The 22,825-nt window shown below is 37.4% G+C and overlaps 1 protein-coding gene across 10 annotated transcripts in view; it reads left to right on the forward strand.

The window, feature by feature from the left end:
• TMEM108 (transmembrane protein 108) overlaps nucleotides 1–22,825 on the forward strand; it is a 343,329-nt gene that overhangs the window by 13,760 nt on the left and 306,744 nt on the right. For 3 of the 10 annotated variants that reach the window (XM_038570880.1, XM_038570881.1, XM_038570888.1), the window contains one exon: nucleotides 8,990–9,073. The exons of the other annotated variants lie outside the window; for them this stretch is intronic. The gene's annotated coding sequence lies outside the window, so the exon portion shown is untranslated. The remainder of the gene's footprint in view (nucleotides 1–8,989; nucleotides 9,074–22,825) is intronic. 10 annotated transcript variants of the gene reach the window in all.

Genomic DNA, 22,825 nt, shown 5'->3' on the forward strand with positions numbered 1-22,825 from the left:
TCAAAGCTATTTTACCAGAAATCTTAGAGGGTACTCATGCCCTCTCTTGGTCCAAACAGGTGTGGTCTGGGTTGCTTGCCTCAGTAATGATTATGGTTCTGGTAGTTTCTCTAGAAAGGAGCAGTGGTGGGGTATAGATTGAAACAACATGAGCTCTCTAGCATTTGGACCCTGAATTTTTAAATCAGTATAAATAGTATTTGAATCAGTATAAATAGTATTTGAGGGTTATGTGTATAATAAAGAATTGGAAGATTATTTGAGAAGCCTACATGTTCAGTAGCAATTGTGAAAAAAGTCTGAATCCATTTTTTGAGGAGGATTGGCTGCATCCCAATAGGGAAATTGCTGGGCTAGATTGGAAAATGAAGAGTTATATTTTCCATATGGATATCTTATTTTTTGCATTTGTCAAACGCACAGGAATAATAGCTAGGTGCCTGTCTAAGTGTTGAAAGACGTTTTGACATCTTTGACAAATGTTGTTCAACAGCTGGGTTTGTAAGATTCCAGTTCTACAAAGGAAAATAACTTGGCTTATGACTCTAAAAATAAATTCCATATAGATGTTGTCATTTTGGGGATTACTGTGCCTTACAAAGTAGACTTAATGTTTTGTGTTACAGTTTTATTTTATGCGTTTACCCCTGATCTTGGGGAGTTAATTTCATTTGAACCAATGATCGTGACTTTACAAGGTAATGGATTCTCATATCGCAGAAGGCTCTGTCCTTACTGATAATTCTGTGACAGGGTAATAATGAAGGGCCAGGCTCCATGGATCCCTACAGCTGTGAGTGGTGTGATCTCTGGCAGCGCAAACAGACCATTGGTTCATGGAATTCATTTAAGGCTCCCATGCTAGCTAGAAGCACAGTGGTGCCACATATGGACAATCAGTATTTCCTTAGAGACAACTTTTGTTGAAAGCGGCAGAAGGGGAGTTCAGCAGGGCTTCTGCAACTGCTGATTGAGGAAAGAATATAGTCTATTATTAAAGGGTGATCGGGATCAGGTTTCTCACCCAGCTGCTGACTACTGAGATAAAAAGACTAAAGATGAATCATTTGCTGCAATTTCTCCTCTTCTAACTCTGTGAAGATCCTTTCCATCCTCTCTATTGAATTTTTTTTTTTAATAGAAAGGAGAAGGGAAAAAGAATTGTATCCAGTGAGGTTTAACATATACCCATATTTTTTTTCTAAACAGGAAGATTTATATTAGATAACCACGTTTTGCCAGATTAAAATATAATTTTAAAAGGTACTAATTTTATAGTATAAGCTAAAGTAACTCAAATTTGTGCATATGCGATTTTTTTTACAAAAATAAAACTAAATTCTGATAGAATCATGAATGAATTTGTAGCCCCTCCATAAAGATTCTATAGCAACAGTAAAGACATCTGGTGTAAAGAGGTTCTGAAAGATGGCTGAGAGCCAGGATCCCAAGTCCTGAGATTTTGTCCTACTACAGGGATAAGGAATCTGGGTGCAGATGCTTGAGGGCAGGGCAGAAACTTCTAGCCTGGGTGAACTTCCCTGTCCTTCCTGTGAGCCCCAGGAAGGGGTGTTTGATCCTTCTCTACCCTTTGCCTCCTGAGCGCATCAGTACATCTTGGCCTTCACCTTTCCAAGCAGTGTTGCTGTGACTGAAGTAGTGTCCTTAAATGTGACCCATTCTTTATCAGCCCCCTTAGGGGAGGCTTTGTGTGCAAGGAAGAAGGCAGGTAGGCATCTGTTTCTCTTAACTAACAAAAGCTGTCTCTTTTCTATTGGAAAGAAGACTTACTGGATCACTGAAATTTTTAATTATTGGCGTCAGTAAAGCCAACTTAGATTAGGTTTTTACTTGGAGAGACCAAAGTACAGTGCTTGATTTTAAGTTTTTCTTTCTGATGTTTCTCCAAATGCCTTTTCCTAATGCCTTGTTTAGATTAAGTTTCTTTTCTCCTCTTTCTTAGATTTTTCTTATTTCCGAAGTTCTGTGGTTCCCAGCTGGCTGCAGGACAAGGTGCTTCTTAACTAGGCATAAAGGCCATCCACAGTCTGACTCCAACTTTTTCTTTCTACTCTTTGTATGCATAAACTTCTCCTAAATTGGTCTTATCCCATTCTCTCCCCTCTGCATAGAATGCCCTTTTTTCTCTTCAGTGAGCATTTGGTTTCATAGTATTGATACACTCTTGGCCTAGTAGCTGGATCTGCATTTCCATCCAGTCTATATCAGCTTTTAGAAATGTGACTTGTGCCAAAATATTTGATTTCTGTCAGCCTCAATTATCTTTTAGGATAAGATTCATAATACCACTCTATATTATGATTGTGAGCATGGTACTTGGGGTGCTTTTCCACCTGCGCTCTCTTTTCTGCCTTTCTAGCACAGAGTTCTGCATGTAGGCTCATTGTATGCACTTGCTGATTAAGTTATCAGCAAGCCAAGCTGGTCTGCATCACAATTCTTGATTAGCCATACCTGCCATTTCCATGCCTTCTCTAACTAAATCTTTGATAAAGGCCGCAGTACTCCTAGCCCTGTCAGCAAGCACCTAAAGATAGATCTCCTTCCTCCCCTGGGATTGTAAAAAATGATGTTCATGGACCTTCATGATGTTCTAGCCTATCTGCCCACATCAGAAATTGACAGCAACTTTAAGGTCACTCTACATGACCTTGATAAGAGATTAATTTTCTTCACATTTGTTTCCACTCATATGTAGTGAGATTTATCATAGATCCCAGATGCTATGATTATAGCTGTCATTGTAAAGTAAAGTATACCTATTGAAAGCAAAGTTTTCTAAAGCCCAAACAACAGGCTTTTATTCCAAACATCATTTAATAAAATGCAACATGACATTAACAGGATTGTTTGGACAAACTGTTGGAGTTCATTTAAGCAGATTCTGCATTGTATTGATTCTCAATTATAACATGTTAGCATTAATAAGCCTGCCAGTGTTTTCAAATGATAGCAATGCTCTCCTGGCAGCCCTGCCCTTTGACTGGAGCTGCAAGCATATCAATGTTCCTTTTGTTCATTCTATTTAAATTATGATTTTCTACCTTTTGTTCAAATGGTTTAAGCCATATGTTAGGTGTGTAAATTGTGATTTCATAAAATCTAACTCCTCCTGCCTCTTTTTCTCTTCCATTTTCACCATTATTCTTACTGTTTCATGCACAAAATAAGGCTTAATTTTTTTTCTACTCAAGGTAAGAGTAATTTAAATGCTTTTATTGCTTTTCTAGTTTGATCTATTGTTTTTTTAAGTTATTAAAATGGGCTGTAATTTCATATAGATGTGAGTTGAATTAATTTTGTCCCTTTTTTGTACTCTTCAGTTTTTTGGTTAGAGACAGGAATGCAGCTGCTTGGATTCTTCTGCATTCTTTGGTTATTAGTGTATATTGCTAAAAAGGAATCTTACCAGTGGTTTTGTTTCTTTTTTCCTCAGACTTTTGAAGGAAATATATAAAAAGCCACAAAAATATTTGTGATATAGAAAGATGTATTACATTCTTCCCAGGTCCCTCTTATGAAGAAGGATTAAGACAAATATTTTTCCTCATAATCAGAAAGATTAGTGTAACTTCTTTGAAGACATATGGAGCCCCTTGACATTTTCACTCCATAGGTACTGATGGAGGGAGGACCCATATTTACATGTGTTTCAGAGGAGAAGGGAGGGTGAGTGGGAACACTATACTGTGTAACTGCTTTGCACTTAGTTGCTTGTTAATCCTTCTGAAAAGCAGGGAGACACCAGGGCCTCGGCCATGTGCTCTTCCTCACAGAAATATAGTTGGAGGAAGCAAGAAATACAACCCCTGAGCAAGTTGGATTTTTTTTAAACTATGGGCAGCAGGATAAGAAAAGCAAATGGAAGGAGAGATGTTTATAAGCTCAAATACATGGCTGCTTTGTTGATTTGTGTTAGGTCAGATATCCTACACTACCTTCAGTTTTAAATAAACCTCTCTGTTTCTTGCCCTGTGAGCTAATCAGAACTTTCTGCTGTTCCTGGAAGCTCTCCCCTCTTCCCTCAGAATTTAGGAAGAAGAGCTGATGGGATCAGGCTCTGTCTAGGAAGAATTGACAGTCCCTCTGAGGGTTTGCTCCTGTGGAAGGAAAAAGGGCTTGTGTCTTGTCTTGTATCTTGGAATCACTGCAGTCAGATATGTGCTTGCTGCTACATCTTGTCTGTTTGAGGTTCCCTTCCTCTTATTTGGCTGTAAGGCAGGCTGCTAAGTGTTGTGGCTATTCTCTTTTGCCTACCAGCCCTCTTTCCCAGGGTGGAAGAAATGGAGGAAGAATGCTCCTGAGGGGTCCAAAAACAAGAGAAGTGCCAAGACAAAGGTCCATTTCACAAATCTGCAAGTCTTTTTGTTTATCTAGATTTGGTATTTTTGGTTATTCTAGTTTAGACCATATTTTTGTGACTGGGAGATTTTGTTACTTACTTTAGTTTTCCCCTCAATTATTTGTCTCTGTAATTAGATAATAAGGCTTTTTAAGCAGGGGTCATGTCATCTATTTCTCTTTGCATTATTTATATTGCCTGCATTGTGGGAAGCACATAGCAGGAGGTTAAAATGGGGAGGTTTCAGTGCATTAATAGCTTCTTTATGTAGTCTGTGTTACTCATTCCCTTTACCTTTGCTTATGTACCATTCCTATATTTCTATTCAATAACCACTTGCAAAGCAGTCTGTAGTAGGACTGATTCAACCATACCTGATTTTTATCTGTTGAGCTAAATCTTACCTTTTCCTTTCTTGCAACCCTGCAATCTTAGGAACATGAACGAGCCCTACTTTTGATTTATCAGAATTCTTTTACTTTTCACTACCAGGAAATAGAAGAGGCCTAGGTTCTTTTCTTTCAGGTCTTATTACTTGGTCCATGTGGCTACAGAAGAGTCAGCACACACACCTCTGTGTGGTGCATTCTCATAATTGAAAGTCATCCCAACTCCTCTTGCTCAGATTACTTACTCTGTTACTGGTTCTCCATCTCTCTGGTAAAGTCATTATTTTTATTAAAGTTCTGTTCCTTTGTTCTAGTTGTTTTATGCATTTTTTTTCTAGCCAGACCCATTTCTTTGAAGGGCAGGGACAAGACCTAATTCCATGTATTCTTGGCCACGCTTTTTTTTCCCTGTAGACAAAGCATAAGACTCTATTCAAATTAGGTGATCCATAAATGTATTAACCTAATTAAACCCAAGCATTTATAAAATTCAAGAGGAAGAAATGCCCTTAATACATTAGCATCCAAGCACACCCTAAGGTCTTCTGGTTTACCACCTCATTTTTTATGGTCAGTTTATTGATTCAGTTTCTTCATCTCCCCTTCCCTCCCTACTGCACCAGGCACAGTGTAAGGAGCAGCAGATCTTAGTTGAATATAGGCATGGAGCTTACCATCAACTGGAGAGGATAGGCACTAAACAAATAAAAGTGTTAGAGCTTTAGACACTGAGAGCTACAGAAGCCCATGATGCAGAGCTGCCTTAGGGCCAAGGAAGCTTTTATTAGGATTCAGTGTTTAATCTGCGAATTTTTAACCCAGAACAAGGGAAATGTGTAGCTCATGTGTACCAGAGCTTGGCCTGTAACCTAGATTTCTACCCTCCTCCTGAATTTTGTGAGAATGCTATGGAGACATTCATTGTTAAAGTATCATCTTGAGTTTCATTGGGTTCCGTAGCTTAGCTATTACACGAATAGCTTACATTTTGATAGTGTATTTACTAATGATACTTGATAATGAGAAATTTGGAAATTATGAAGCCGTATACTATGTTTTATTTAGTCCCTTATCTTCTTCTGAAATAGTTATTGCCCCCCCCCCCCCCCGTTAGTTTCTCTTGACACTGTATGTAGTTTATGGCCTTCATGAGTTTTACATTTTTTTCAATTTCCCCTAACTCATTGGAGTTTTATTTTAAACTGTCCTACAGAGTGATAAAAATGAACGACTTAGGATTTATAGAAATTGTAAGTGGCCAGAACATAGTGATAAGCAAGTAAGAACTTTAATAAAAAATATAAAAATTCAGAATAAACTCAAGAGGGTTCTCTGAGATGAGCACAGAGGATAGAGAATGGTAAAGGAATTCCTTTTCATTTTTTCCTAACTCCTCAGACCTCTTCACATATGTAGGCCTGGCCAGAAATGCCAGTGGGCAAAAACCGAAGAGAACTTCTCTCTACATATTTACTCACAAATTATTCATGTAATGTACATGGGAAGAGGAATCAGACAGTGGGGATAGAGTCCTTGAATAGGAGCTATAAATAAGGGAACCTGCTTAACCTGTGGACGTAGTAGGTATTCTGCATCACACTTGTACAGATTGTTCTATGATTGAGAAATATTTTATTCTACATTAGTTTACAGAGAAGCATAATAGATACAGAAAATGTGATTTGAGCAAGATGGTACATCTACTTCATGAATTCTTGAACTGTGTGAAATTGTCTGCAAAATGTTTACAGTTGAGGGCATTTTTTTGTGGGTGATTCTGGTTTATCAGATGCTCAAAGGGGTTTCTTTTTTTTTTTTTTTTTTTTCCAAAGGGGTTTCTGATGATAGAAAGGTTAAGAATAATATCAGCAGAAAATACTGATAATTTTAAAAAGTTTGGATTGATGGAATCTTATATGTCATGAAAATCAAACTATTAAAAATTGCTAAGTTTTACAACAATTTAAAACTTACAATGAAAATCACTATAAACAAGATTCAAAGATATGAGTAATTGCAAAATAGGTAGAGCATGTTTATTGATATTCCTAACATGAAAGTAGAAATCAAACTGGCAGTGATTATGAAGTTGGACATAATGGTGTTGGTGAGTGTGGGGACTTCTGGAGCACTATGGTTGGTTGGGTCTGTGGTGTTGTAACCTTTCTGGGACACAGTTTGGAAACACATAAAAATGTAAAATGTGCTTACACTTTGATCTAGCAATTCAACTTCTAGAATTTGTCTAGAGAAAACAATTGCACAGCTGTTACAAGATACATAGAGATGCCCATTGCAGTTTGGTAAAGTAAAACTAAAAATAACCTAAATATCCATTAGTAGGAGACAACATTAAATAATGGTACATGTCTACGGAATACTGTACAACCATTAAAAATGATGTGGTAGTTCTTTGTTTTTATGGAGAGGCATCCATGACACATTAGTAAGTTAAAACAATTCTGATCACAGGAAACATAGATAACCCATTTATACGAAATTGTAAATGCATATATGTGTATGTGTGAACACACAAAGAATGTTCTATAAAATCCTAGCAGTGTCTTTTTTCCAAGTTGATTTTTGTTTTTGTTTTGGTATCTTGCTGTATAATTTGAATGTGCAATAAGCGCATCTCATCCTTAAAAATCATATTTAAAACATGCTTTGCCTTACAGATCAAGTGTTGTTTGCCACACCATCTAAGTAAGGCAGCATATTAAATGGGTAAAAAGGACTGGATGTTGTTTTTATAGAACATCCGTTAAGTTAGACTGTGTATGCAATACTATACTAGGTAATAGGAATACAGAGGAATATCTTTGTTTCCTAGGAGCTTAAAGTCTAGAAAAATTTAAAGGCAATTGGGTTTCAAGTAGGTGTGCGTTTTTTAAAAAAAAATTTTTTTTTATTGGAGTTCAATTTGCCAACATATAGCATAAGGTGTGCAGTTTTGTGACATGGAATATGTAAGTGCCTTCCTAGGGTGGTTTTTTATTTTTTTAATTTTTATTTAAATTTTATTTAGTTAACATGCAGTGCCATATTGGTTTCAGAAGTAGAATACAGTGATTCATCACTTATATACAACACCCAGTGCTTATCACAAGTGCCCTTTTTAATACCTATCACCCATCTAGCCCATCCCCCAACCACCTCCATCCATCAACCCCCAATTTGTTCTCTATCATTAACAGTCTCTTAAAGTTTGTTTCCCTCTCGCCTTTTACTTCTTTCCATATGTTCATCTGTTCTGTTTCTTAAATTCCACCTATGAATGAAATCATATGGTATTTCTTTTCTTTGATTAACTTATTTTGCTTAACGTAATACATTCTAGCTCCATCCACATTATTGCAAATGGCAAAGATTTCATTCTTTTTGATAACTGAAATTCCGTTTGTGTGTGTATGTATGTGTACACGTGTGTGTGTGTGTATCTCACATCTTTATCCATCAGTTGATGGACATTTGGACTCTTCTATAGTCTGGCTGTTGTTGATAATACTGCTATAAATGTCAGAGTGCATATACCCCTTTGAATCTGTATTTTTGTACTTTTTTGGGTACCTAGTAATGCAATTGCTGGATCGTAGGGTAATTCTATTTTTAGTTTTTTTGAGGGACTTCTGTATTGTTGTTCAGAGCAACTGTACTAGTTTGCATTACCATTAACAGTGCCAGAGGGGTTCCTAGGCAGCTTTTTATGATGGCATGTATATTCAAATATATCATTTACCTTGAGAGTTTACCCAAATATGAAAGGAAAATCCATCAGTGCTTCACATTGAAGGAAGTATTTTGGCATAGTTTTATGGACTTACAGAACCATTCAACTGAGTGTTGCTAACAGTTTTGGCACTTTCTTTTAAAAGGAGCTAGCAGTTTCTTTCATTGGCAGTTCATTAGGTGTTTTAAACACCTGCAATTTAAGTGTGGTAGCATGAACATAGAGTCTTTTCTGTGGCAGTACTGGAAAGTCAGAATGTATTTTCTAGAAGAAAAGGTCCCATCGCAAATGAAATAAGTACTTATTCTTTAATCCATTTTTTAAAAAATTCCTGATATGGATGTTTTCCTCTAGAATTGTCACATTATTTTTTGATGTTGGAAAATCATAGCCTGTTGACCTGATGATGCACAAAACATAGGCATCAAATTTTTTGAGAGTTTTTGATAATTATATTCTCCATTAACATTTCATTTAAAATTGTCTTAATTTTTTTTTTTTTTTTAGGCTCAGAGAATAAAAACATCTGCCTGCAGCTAATGGACATTCTTTTGGCCAGAAGGATAGGAGCTCTTGATCTAAGGAATCAGGGTGGGTTTAAAGGAAGTTGGTTAGTGAACTTAAATCTTAATGTACTCTGCCATCCATTTTCTGCTTTTAGTTTTATCACAAGAAGTGCTAAGGGAAATATTCAGAAACCTAACAGGATATGTACCCACTTAGAAACTTGAAATAAATCACATATAAAATTTACTTTCACAGATTTAAATTTCCATCTAAAGTCTGGTGATATAATTTAATGCCAGTTCATTGCTACAAAGATTTATCAAGCTTCTATGGATTCAAGAGAGAATGGGAGAAGATAGATTGGAGACAACACTTTAGAGGACTTTTGCCAATTGCCTGGGGAATGGTAGGTAGAGGTTTACTGGAGGTCACAGATTTAGAGTGAGAGCATTCAACGAGTTGGACTTATATCTTCTCTCTAGGCCTATATGTGCATAAATGGAGGGATGAAGTTAACCAGGTTGTAGTTTTACCAAGTAGGCAGGTCCACATGAGAGTGGGAGGTGGTTCAGGGTATACTCCTTCCTCACTCAGAAAGGGAGTTGTCATAACAATTGACTGGAATTTAAACTGGTTAAGGAGTTGAGGCCAGACGTGGGGAGATAGAGGGACAATAGAAAGTGGTAGGATCAATGGCTTGCAGGTCTCACTGCAATCCCTGAAGTTGGTCTCAGTGAAGTTGGGGTACCAGAGGTGGAGAACTGACACAGGAAATGGTGGTGGTTAGAAAACAATATGGAGGAATTGCAGTTAAAATTGGTATCTGACCTTGGAGTAAGGGTGGAGGACAAAGACTGAGAAGCCAGAGTACTGGATTTCTGTGTGGCTTTTGAGTTCACCTGGAATCATGGCCACAGTAGTGATGGGCATTGATGGGGAGCCAGGAACCCAGGTCTTTCCTGAATGAGGAAGAGTAGATGGTAGTCTGATTTTGTGTGACTCAAAGCTCAGCATTTATGTGAAAAGAAAGGGACAATGGTCTAGATGTAAAGAGAAGCAATAAGGACACCCACCCCACTTCTAATCCCTGTGATTAAGGAATGTTGGGTGAAATAGTTACCACTTAAGAAGGTGGGGGAGGGGAGAGTAGTGCCCTCAGGGAACAGCCAGTTTACAGTTAGAGTAGGAAGATGGAGCATTCAGAGGGGAGGCCAAAGATATAAGGGATCTTGCTGATGGCTGCCTGTGAGTTCCAGAGGCACAGGAAAGGGGCTTCAGGCACTGGGAGTGGTAAAGAGATAGGGTCAAGAAAATGAATGAAAGAGGTTATATGGCCATGAAATTTGGAGGAATGAGAAATGATCTGGCTTTCTCACAGTGTCTGATGTTAACAGGAGATAAAAGGTGTGATGAAATTAGTCTTAATATCCCCAAGGCTATAAGCACAGGAAGTGGGCTGGGAGGCAGGCAGTGTGGATATGGGAGCACTCAAGGTTTTGGATCTCCAGACTCTTGATTGAGTAGTCTTAACACTGAGCGAATAGGGCTCTCACTTAACCCCAGCTAGGGAGGGGACTGTTTTAATTTCAAGCACTCAGGGCTCATCCTTAGCCCTGCCCAGGGAGTTATAAAGAACAAAAGAGGGTCATGGAAGGCTCTCCTGCTTTATTCAACTTTGTGAATCACTTTACATAATTCACCACAGAGACTGCATCCCTTGGACTGTGGCATATTTCTGCTAATTACTTTGTGCTTGATGAGCAGCCCTCCTTCATTTCTTGCTCCTTTCCTTCCCACTTATCCATCTGTTTTACTTCTTGTCTGGATAGATGAAAGCTGCAATGTATGCCAGTCTGAGGGCAGAACATCTACAGGGCCCAGCTCACTTACGATACTATCTACAAGAAGGCATTTGGTCATTTTAGACTAGGAATCACTTCTACCAACCTAAATGGCCTTCAGTTCTAGCTTCTGGGCAATCCAGAAGGGATCCCAGAGGATAGGCCAAAGGAAACTAAATGTATGAATTGACCTTTAAATGATCTATTTTGGAGAAGTTAATTTGTGTTTAACTTTTTTTGAGCACTGTATTTGAAATTCAGAATGAACTCTTGGTAAGTCCTTACTGTCCCTGTGGACAGATGCTAGAGTCTTTAGTGTCTGTCTTCTCTGTGTCACAGTCTTGAGCCCTAAACACACTGTATAAAGAGATCCAAAAAAGATTTGCCAAAGGGAGCAAATTTAATTACAATTTCTCTTTCTGGAATCCTGCTACCTTGACAAGAATATCATACAGAAATGACATTTCATGAAACATTTGAAGAGTTTTAACATTTCACTTCTAAATGTCTATTTTATGTGTAAGGGAACTTCTCATATATGAATCAGAATTTTCAAAACAAAAGGAACAAATGTCAATATAAAGGTTGGTTAGAGAAGAAACTCCCCCCTTTTTTTTCCTAGAAGTTTCAGAGATGGAGTGAAGCAGGGGAAGATAACACTGATGAAATTGTGGTTTTAAAGGTACCCTTTCTTTTCTTACAAAGAAATCTATCCTACAAATCACACAGTATGTAAACAATAAGCACAACTAGGGCAGCCCCGGTGGCTCAGCGGTTTAGCGCCGCCTTCAGCCAGGGCCTGATCCTGGAGACCTGGGATCGAGTCCCACATCAGGCTCCCTGCATGGAGCCTGCTTCTCCCTCTGCCTGTCTCTCTCTCTCTCTCTCTCTCTCTGTCATGAATAAATAAATAAAATCTTAAAAAAAAAAAAAAAGCACAGCTAAAGGTGATTTACTGGCATTCCACCACCCCCCCAACTTTGCATTGACACTTCATCACATCTGCAATATAGTCGTGGTCATAGTGCAGTCCCTGCAAGACCCTGAAAGTCTGAAATAACAAAGTTAAGTCAGATCCCTGCCAAGCTATAAACTTTTAGAGGGCAGAACCAGGTCTTTTATGTCTTGCACAATGACTTTGGGGAAATGATCTCACCCTTTGAGATGTCCTAGATGCCAAAGCCATAGTGATATGATCCTTGAATATAAATGAATGTAGTGTATATTTGTTGAATGAATTAAATTGTGATCAGTGTAATTTTTCTTAATACTGTGTATTTTCTAATTGGGTGCCAGCAATCCAAGTGCTTGGGTGTGTATAAGGATACGTACAAGTATATAGGAAGACACACAGATGTGCAGTGACATAGGAGATAACTTGGATACACAGAGACAGCCTAAGTCTTAGCTAACATTTTTAATTAGCCAGAATGTTGCCTTTCTCAGCTATGGTGGATACAGTAAGTTTACTGTAAATGTAGTTATACTTTGCCAGCTTTTTAATCTTTTGCCTCACAGAGGAAACAACCGTGTTTAAGAAAAACATGTCTTAGGAATCATAAAATGAGAGAGCTCATGATGGGAAATGTGACATCTCCTGGTGGATTAAGCCTGATCTATCTACCACTGACCTAGTTTTGACATTTTAAGCTCTAGTTAGTACAGAAGAAACCAAGTTTTATTTTTTTTTTCATGCTCCAAAAACAAATTTGTTCTTAAAAAAGTGAAAGGACCCCACCTTAGGGTGCATATTCCTTAATGAAGAGCTTCTATGATACAATTAATTGATAGCTCCTCAATCTTGATGCTAACAAGTTGTTTTATTCACAACTGAGCAAATTTTTAAAGTGAGGGTTTTGTCCATATGGCATTCATGTGGTTATGAGTATTTGTACGTAGCATTCTAGAAATAAAAATATAATTTTAAAATGAAAATTGTAATACCAGCACATACTTATTTCTACATAGTTCAGCTTCTTTCAAGGCTTAACGTGGGTGGGATCACACATCTGAATATTTCAATGTAATTGTAGGGTCATTAATGCAGGGCAATTTTGGTTCTGTAAACAAGGGAATAGACTGTTCTGGAGGTTCTTTTGTAGTGCATAAATATATTCTCTAAGTTAAGCGTAAGGATTGAAAACCATAATAGCAATGAAAACCTACTCTTCTTCATTAGTGTGGTTTCTGTGAGTTTTTGTTGTGACCATAATTTTCACATGTACTTAAACTCCAGTTACCTTACTATGGCGGTCCAAGCATGATACTCCTCACTGAATTTTCGTTAATTAAACTTGTCTTTTCTGTGAAGTAAGGACTTTCCTGTAGCTTGAAATATAATCGATGATATACTGGGATAGCCACCAGTTTCATTCCTGTTTCTATGTGGGATAGCCACCAGTTTCATTCCTGTTTCTATGTGAGCCCATTCAGTATTGTATGTGCTTGGTTACAGGATGATCTCTTCATTCTGTTTTGTATTACCATATTTTTCTAACGTGTATCTCATTTATTTTTTACCAGATCTTGTTTTAGAAAGGATTTAGTGGTTTACCAAGATGTACAACATATAACAAGTTAAATTTTAAGAGCGAAAGAAGGAAAAAAAGGGCAACAAAATGTTGAATGAAGCTAAGAAAATTGCAGGTTATGGGAACCGATAGTCTTGCTTTTGAGAGGACACTTAGATGGCTTTGGGTTTATAGCAGCCATTTTGAAGAGATCTCTGCTCCATTACATAATATTTTGAGTATAAGAACAGTTTATCTCCTGCCCCTTATATAGTTTGATCAGTGTTTAATTTTTTTCAAAAGAATTAATATACACAGAATAGATATCCTGTATATGTAAGGTAAGAAGAATAAAATATGTACCTCAGTGTACTCTTTACCTAGCTTAAAAAAAAGAACATTACCACTTCTTTTGAAGTCCCCTTGTGCTTGTCTCCAATTACATTCCCCTTCTTTTCTCTTACTGGATGTAACTAGTATCTCCAACTTTGCAGTTATGCCTTACTGTTTAAGTTTTCACATCTGTTTACATATTTTAAGCAAAAAAAAAAAAAAAATGAAACCATAATATGTGTTTTTGTGTGATCTTTGCTTGTGCTTAGCATTGTTGACATTTCCCTGTGTTGAAGTTTGTACCATAGTTAATTCATTTTTACTTACGTGACTGTGTAGTATTTATCCATTTCCTCATAAAAGTGCTAGCAATGTTCCTGTTTACAACTCTTGGTTCATGTCTCCCTTATGTATGCCTTATACAGATACATGTGTAACACTTTCTCTAGGCTACATAATTATTAAATGTAATGTCATAGGGATTGTGAATATTCAGCTTCATTGGGTAATCCCAGATTGTTTTCCAAAATGGTTATACCATTTTATGCTCCCACTGGTGTAAGGGAAGCTCTTATTATCCTCATAATACTTAGTATTATTTGACTTTGTAATATTTGCCCATTAGGTGAAGTGATTGATGCATTCTTCATAAAGGTACTGCCAGACAAGAAGCCTGGCACCAGAGGTGAAATCCTATTTATCTGGTCTACCAGGCCCTTCTAGACAACTTCTCTTTAGTCCCTGAAGTTTTCCTTCACACTAGCCAAAGCTTCACTGTGTCCTGCCTGCTTTAGTTCTCTGAATTACTAACATTCATGTGCTACATCACCTGCTTAGATTGAGAATTTAGAACATGCTTTCAAATGTCTTCAGTTGGGGCAGCCCAGGTGGCTCAGCGGTTTAGCGCCGCCTTCAGCCCAGGGCCTGATCCTAGAGACCCAGGATCTAGTCCCACGTCGGGCTCCCTGCATGGGGCCTGCTTCTACCTCTGCCTGTGTCTCTGCCTCTCTCTCTCTGTGTGTGTCTCTCATGAATAAATAAATAAAATCTTAAAAGAATATATTAAAAAAAAAAAAACACAAATGTCTTCAGTTGTGCTTTTCTCAATTAATTCGGCATATAATTACTTGGTAGCATACCTAGTCTATGCCAAGATATGTTCTTTGCTCCCAGAGGCCTTATGTCTTTTGAGAGTGAGGGCCAGTAAGGCTGTAAATAAATTAATAAAGTGCTATGAAGGAAAACATAAGGTGTTGAGATAGAGAGTAACGTGAGAAATGTATGTCAGGCTTCTCAAGCAGGTGGATTTAGTTGAGACATGAATGGGAAAGGGTTGTGACTTTATGTGACTAATATGTGACTAATATGTTTGGGGCAGGATAGGGAGAAGAAAGGGGATAAAATTTCGGGCAAAAAAGAAACACGCAAGGAACTTGAAGGCAGGATAAAACCCAGCATGTTTAGGAATTGTAAGAAGGCAGGTACTGCTGGAAGGCAGGTGCTGGTTTGGAGTATTGTAAGACTGTTGTAGAGATTCAGAAACAGCTAGATCATGTAGAACCTTCTCAGTATGGATTCATGCTTAAGTGCAGTGTAAAGCTGGTGAAAGGTTTGAAAGGCTGGAGGAGAGTGACATGATCTAGTTGAAAATTTAAGATAACTTGCTGATATGTGAAGAATGGATTGAGGGACAGGAAGCATCTTCAAAGAACCACAAAATTATAGACATTTGGTACACTTGTTCTCTAAGAGAATACAAGGTGAGGTTCTTACTTTCCAGTTGACGATTATCTGGGTGGTAAAACATAAGAAAATTGATAAGACTAACTGCAATTTTGTGTACAAAGAAAACGTACATTAGAGGTTCAGAAAATGAAGAGATCACTGTGGATGGGAGCAGTCAGGAAAGGCTTCTTGGGCAGCTGTCACATTCAATATGGACCTGGAAGGATGGGCAGAAGTTAAAAAACAGGGAATGGGGAAAATATTTCAAACAGGACAAAATGGTATAGACCTGTTTGGATAGAACAGAGGAGGGCTGAGAGGTGAATTGAGAGGGAAAGCCTTTGCCAGGTTGTAAGAGACCTTGAATGACTTCTCTTCCCTAAATATGTCACCACTAATGGAGTGGTGAGTTGATACACGTTTCACGTCTTTGTGAGCATGTAGCTGACAGCTCTAGTTTAGAAGACTTCACTAGGAATAAAGTTTCCTTACAATGAGCATCATGCCATTCTTTATTGTAAACTGATTTCATTGGCCCTGGATTACTTTCTTAATGGGACTTTACTAAGTCACTAGTTGACTTTTAGTTTGTCATTGGGTCTTCATATAGGAAGAAGCAATTGTTTTTTAAATAAATGAAGTGACATGTCTAGCTAATAAAATAAGGGCAGGAGCACCTGAGTGTCTCAGTTGGTTAAGCATCCAATTCGTGATCTCAGCTCAGGTCTTGATCTCAGGGTCATGAGTTCAAGCCCCAAGTTGGCTCTCCTTTAAAAAGGGAGAGGGGCATTTATCTTATTCCCTAAAGACTTTCCTTCATTTTAGCAATGGTGTGAGGAAATGGTTAAGGCAACATGTATCTGCAGAATTTATTTATTTAGATCAACTAGTTTCTCAAGAAACTAAAGGTCCAATTTAGTTAAATCCTTTTTACTTATAATCCAAGCCCTTCCCCCTCCATATTTAATTCTTTATTGCCTAAACTCCCCTCTAGCCTGCTTTTAAGGTGAAAATAGTGAGAACACAAGATATCCCACCCTGGATTGTGGCTTCCTCCTTTTATGACTTTGCCTTTACCACATCATGCCTGTAGCCAGGAGTGGTACATGGTCTGTCTAGTCTTTGGTTAAAGTCTAGCTGTGTAATTGACCTCAGTCTTACGTTCCAGAGAATGTATACATTCTTCATCTACTTTTCCACTGTTCTGTGTACCTGTAGATCTTCTCTTGAATTTGTTGATTTACTACATCCTGTTTTTACACACAAACCTGGTAGATGTTCCTCATCCAGAATAATAGGTTTCTCTTAGATTGATGCTAGCACCTTCTACATGTAACATGTCTTTCTAAACTTATTTTTCTGTAAAAGCCCGCTGATGCGTTTTTGCCCATTCTTCCTTTTGGCTCAGCACCACCGATCATACCTAACTAAGTGCTGCTTTCTGAGGGCATTGAGTGACACCACCAGTATAATAAATGTCATAAGTACCTGCCAACCTCCTCACACCTCCTTTCAGGTGCTTGAGCCATTTTGATAGCCTGTTACAGATTCACAGAGACCCTTTAAGTGCCCAGAGTGTGTGACATTTTACTTGTCCTCTGGGAGGTCTACTGTCTTGGGAGAAGTGGGCTTAAACAAGTGAGCAGATAGCATAAGACTGGCGTCAGCAAGATGTCAGTCACCTCAGCCTGGGCAGTTGTAGAACTGTGGTGCACCTACTACCACTGCTTCCCTCTCCTTGCATCTGTGCTGAGGAAATTTAAAGTGGATTTGTCTCTGGAAAGGGCTTAGAACTGTGATGCAATTTATGAGAAAGTGATATGAATACAGATATAAAACAACCACAACAAAATAAACCTGAAGAATGTTTATTAGGAAGAGAGAGCCTGATTTAAATACCATTATAACATTTCATTATAAGGACTTATTCTCTATCATAAAGCCATGTCCACATCCTGGCAGGCAACCCACAGAATAATCTTTCTGTTGATCTGACTACAATAAACTGTGCAATGAATACTTTCTGATTCTTGTTCACCTAACAGCCACTTGTCATCAGAAATGAATTGTGTTCTGAATTGGAGATGAGTGCATGGGAACCAGGCTATGGTAGCAACTCTGTTCTATTGCCCTTTTTAAAAATTGATTCAATATTTACTGCCCTCAGGGAACTCCCATCCAGGAAGTGGAGACATAGGCAGCCAACTAATGCAAGGTCTAATCTCCTTGAAGGCAGGAGCTCACAAATTTGTCTTCTGTGTTACCAGTGCTTTATACAATGCCTTATGTACAAAAGGTGCTCAGTAGGAATTACACTCCCCCTGCCCCCCCCCTTTTTTTTTGGAAATAATTTCAAACTTATAGAAAAGCTGAAATATACTGCAGAAAACACTCATACCCATTATCCAGGTTTATTTATTGTTGGCACTTTGTCCCATTTGCATGCTCATGTTCACGTGCTTTCTCCCCCACTCTACCCCCAATCCACTGTATATAGATGTGTATATATAGTTTTTTCTGCAACCATTTGAGATAAGGTATGTATCTCATGGTTCTTTAACACTTTAGTATATTTCCTATGACTAAGGATATTCTCATACATGACCACAGTACTTTACCAACCTTGATAAATTTAACATTGATAAAATACTTTAATATACTGTCCACATTCCATTGACATAGTATTTTTTACAGCATGGTTTTTTCTTCCAGTCTAGGGTCACTTATTGTATTCACTTTTGTCTTTTTAGTTTCTTTTCTCTAGAATAGTCATATAGCCTTTCTGTGTCTTTTATAACATCAGTTTTTAAAGAATACAGTTTATTGATAGAGAATTCACATGTTATAAAAATCACCAGTTTAAGAAACACTTCATTAATATTTAGTAAATTTACAGAATTGTGCAAACATCTCTACAATCCAGCTTCAGAACATTGCAGTTACCTCATAAAAGATACCTTATGTCCATTTGTAGTCAATTCCTGCTTCTAGCCCCAGGAAACCACTACACTGAGCCCCTAAGAATTACAGTTTCAGTTTATTACCTTGGTACTGGTTACCCACTGGAGGTGGTAGGTACCTACCTCTGCTTGTAGGTATCTGTTCCAGTAAGTTGTGCTTTGCTTCATCTACTTGTCCATCTCCGATTTTGGGGGGCAGTAGTTTGCCCTGTGACCTCAGCTCTCTGATAGAGCTAAGGAAGAGTTGTTGATTTTCGGGAAGAGTTCGTTCAGCTTTTTCCTTGAGAGGATGGGGGTGATGACTTCCAAGCTCATTACATGCTGACCAGAAACCAGAAGCTCTATTTAAGGGTTTTCAAGAGAGCAAATAAGCCTGTATTTAAAAACTCATCAGCAAAATATCAAATCAAGGCTGATAATCACTTTTTTGTTTTTATTTATTTTTTAAAAGATTTTATTTATTCAGAGAGAGAGAGAGAGAGAGGGAGAGACAGGCAGAGGGAGAAGCAGGCTCCATGCAGGGAGCCCAATGTGGGATTTGATCAGCCTGATGTGGGACTTGATCCCGGGTCTCCAGATCACACCCCAGGCTGCAGGTGGCACTAAACCGCTGCACCACTGGAGCCGCCCACTTTTTTGTTTTTAATACTAGTTAGTTAATATACAATGTAATAATAGTTTTAAGGGGAATAATATAGTGATTCAAAACTTCCATGTATCACCTTGTGTTCATTACAAGTGTATTCCTTAATCCCCGTCCTCTATTTAATCCATTCCCCTCATCCCCTCTGGTAACCATCTGGTCTCTAGAGTTAGAAGTCTGTTTCTTGATTTATCTCTCATTTTTTCCCCTTTGCTTGTTTGTTTTGTTTTTTAAATTCCACATATAAGTAAAATCATATGGTATTTGTCTTTGACTTATTTCACTTAGCATTATACTCTCTAGCTCCATCCATGTCATTGCAAATGGCAAGACTTCATTCTTTTTTATGGCTGAAAAATATTCTGTTGTACACATATACCACATTTTACCCACTCACCAATTGAAAGACACTTGGGCTGCTTCCATATCTTGACTATTATAAATAATGCTGCTGTAAACATAGGGGTGCAAGTATCCCTTTCAGTTAGTATTCTTGTATCCTTTGGGTAAATAGCAGTAATGTGATTGCGAGATCATAAGTAGTTCAACTTTTAATTTTTTGAGGAACCTCCACTCTGTTTTCCAAAGATGCTACAGCAGTTTGCATTCCAACCAAGAATGCAAGAGGGCTCCTTTTTCTCTACATGCTTGTCAACGTATATTATTTCCTGTGGTGTTCATTTTAGCCATTCTGACAGAATGTGAGGTGATAGCTCATTGTGGTTTTGATTTGCATTTCCCTGATGATGAATGATGTTGAGCATCTTCTCATGTTTATTGGCTGTCTGTAGGTCATCTTTGGAGAAATGTCTATTCATGTCTTCTGTCCACTTTTTATTTTTGGATTTTTTTTTTTTTTGGTGGTGGTATGTAAGTTTTTGCATATTTTGAATATTAACCCCTATTGCATGTGTCTTGCAAATATCTTCTCCCATCATTAGGTTGCTTTTTGTTCAGTTGATATTTTCTTTGCAGAAGCTTTTTATTTTGTAGTCTCAATAATTTTATCTTTGCTTTTGTTTCCTTTGCCTCAGGAGATATATCTAGAAAAATGTTACGGTTGATGTCAGAGACATTACTATCTGTGTTCTCTTGTAGGATTTTTATGGTTTTGGGTCCCACATTTAGGTCTTTAATCCATTTTTAGTTTATTTTTGTGTATGGTGTAAGAAAGTAGTCCAGTTTTATTATGTTGCATATAGCTATCCAGTTTTCCCACTTGTTGAAGAAACTGTCTTTTTCCCATTGCATATTCTTGCATCCTTTGTTGAAGACTATCTATATAATTGTGGGTTTATTTCTGGGTGCTCTATTCTTTTAACCTATGTGTCTGTTTTTGTGCCAGTGCCATGCTGTTTTGATTACTACAGGTTTGTAATAAAACTTGAAGTCTGGAATTGTGATATTTCCAGTTTTGTTCTTCTTTTTCAAGATTGCTTTGTCTATTCAGGGTCTTTTATGGTTCCATATTAATTTTAGCATTGTTTGTTCTAATTCTGTAAAATGGTATTGATATTTTGATAGAGATTGCATTAAATCTGTAGATTGTTTTGGGTAATATAGACATTTTACCAATATTTGTCCTTCCAACTCATGAGCTTGGAATGTCTTTATATTTTTTTTTGTGTTGCCTTTGGTTTCTTTTATCAGTGTTTTATAGTTTTCAGAGTACAGGTCTTTTACCTCTTTGATTAAGTTTATTCCTAGGTATTTTATAGTTTTGGTGCAATTGTAAATGGGATTGTTTTCTTAATTTCTCTTTCTGCTGTTGATTATTAGTGTATACATTATTAATATACAGAATTAGTGTATACATTATTGTATAGAATTAGTGTATAGAAATATGGATTTCTATAGATTATCCTATGACTTCACATTTATCAGTTCTGGTAGTTTTTTATGGGCTCTTTAGGGTTTTCTATGTGTAATATGTCATCTGCAATTAGTGAAAGATTTACTCTTTCCTTACTGATTTGAATCCTTCTATTCTCTTTTTGTGTCTAATTGCTGTGGCTAGGACTTGCAGTATTATGTTGAATAAAAGAGAGGACATTCTTGTCTTTTCTTGCTCTTAGAGGAAGAGCTTTGTTTTTCACCAATGAGCATAATGTTAGCTTTGGTTTTCTTCATATGTGGCCTGTATTATTTTGAGTTATGTTCCCTCTAAATTTACTTTGTTGAGGGTTTTTAAGAATGGATGTTGTACTTTGCTAAATGCTTTTTCTGCATCTATTGAGATGAACATATGGTTTTTATCCTTTTTCTTGTTGATGTGATGTATTATGTTGGTTTGCAAATATTGAACCACACTTGCATCCTAGGAATAAATCCCACTTGATCATGGTGCATAGGTTTTTTTTTTTAATGTATTGTTAGATATGATTTGCTAGTATTTTTGTTGAGGATTTCTGCATTTATCTTCATCAGAGATATTAGTCTGTAGTTATCTTTTTTGTGGTGTTTTTATCTTTGGTATCATGGTAATGCTAGCTTCATAGAATGAATTTGGATGTTTTCCTCCCTCTTCTACATTTTGGAATAGTTTGAGAAGGATAGATATTAATTTTTCAAATTTTTGGTAGAATTCATCTGTGAAGCCATTTGATACTGGACTTTTTTTGTTGGGAGTTTTTTGATTACTGATTTTGATTACTGATTGGTGATAATTGGTCTGTTCAAATTTCTATTTCCTCCTGCTTCAGTTTTGGTAGGTTATGTTTCTGGGAATTTATCCATTTCTTCTAGGTTGTCTAATTTGTTGGCATATAATTTTTTATAATCTCTTGCACTTGTTTGTATTTCAGTTGTGTTGGTGGTTATTTCCCTTTTGTGATTTTGATATCCCTCCCTCTCTCCTTCCCTCCCTCCCTCTTCCCCCCCTCCCCGCCCCCACTCCCCTCCTCTCTCTCCTCCCTTTCCCCCCTCTTTTTTCTGATGACTCTGGCTAGGAGTTTTATCAGTTTTTTTTTTTTTTTTTTTTTTTATTTTTTTATTTTTTTATTTTTTTTTTTTTATTTATTCATGATAGGCACACAGTGAGAGAGAGAGAGGCAGAGACACAGGCAGAGGGAGAAGCAGGCTCCATGCACTGGGAGCCCGATGTGGGATTCGATCCCGGATCTCCAGGATCGCGCCCTGGGCCAAAGGCAGGCGCCAAACCGCTGCGCCACCCAGGGATCCCGAGTTTTATCAGTTTTATTGATATTTTCAAAGAACCAGCTCCTGGTTTCATTGATTTATTTATTTCTATTTGATCTGTTTCATTTCTATTTATTTAGTTTCTCTTTCATTTATTTCTGCCCTCATCTTTATTTCTTCTACTGATGTTGGGTTTAATTTGTTCTCCTTTTTCTAATTCCTTTAGGTGTAAGGTTAGGTTATTGATTTGAGTTATTTCTTCTTGTGGTAGGTCTGTATTGCTATAAACTTCCTCCTTAGAACTGCTTTTGCTGCATCCCCAAAATTTTGGACATTGTGTTTCCATTTTCATTTATTTCCATGTATTTTTTGATTTCTTGGCTGACTCATTCATTCACTGTTTAGTAGTGTATTATTTAACCTTCATGTATTTGTGTTCTTTCCAGATTTTTTTCTTTTGGTTGATTTCTAGTTTCATAGCATTGTGGTTAGAAAAAATGCATGGTATATCTTTAGTCTTACTCAATTCTGTGGTGTCCTATAGTACAATGTCCCCTGTTTACCGGAACCTGCTGTTTCAGGGGTATATCATATGTAACCCTGCTGTTGTGGCTGAGCTACATTTGCTTTCAGTCATGTACAATGGTGTTCTTTGTCTGTTGTGGTCACGGTTTGGCTCCTGTGTT

Source organism: Canis lupus, chromosome 23 (assembly GCF_011100685.1).
Source record: "Canis lupus familiaris isolate Mischka breed German Shepherd chromosome 23, alternate assembly UU_Cfam_GSD_1.0, whole genome shotgun sequence".
Taxonomy (NCBI): domain Eukaryota; kingdom Metazoa; phylum Chordata; class Mammalia; order Carnivora; family Canidae; genus Canis; species Canis lupus.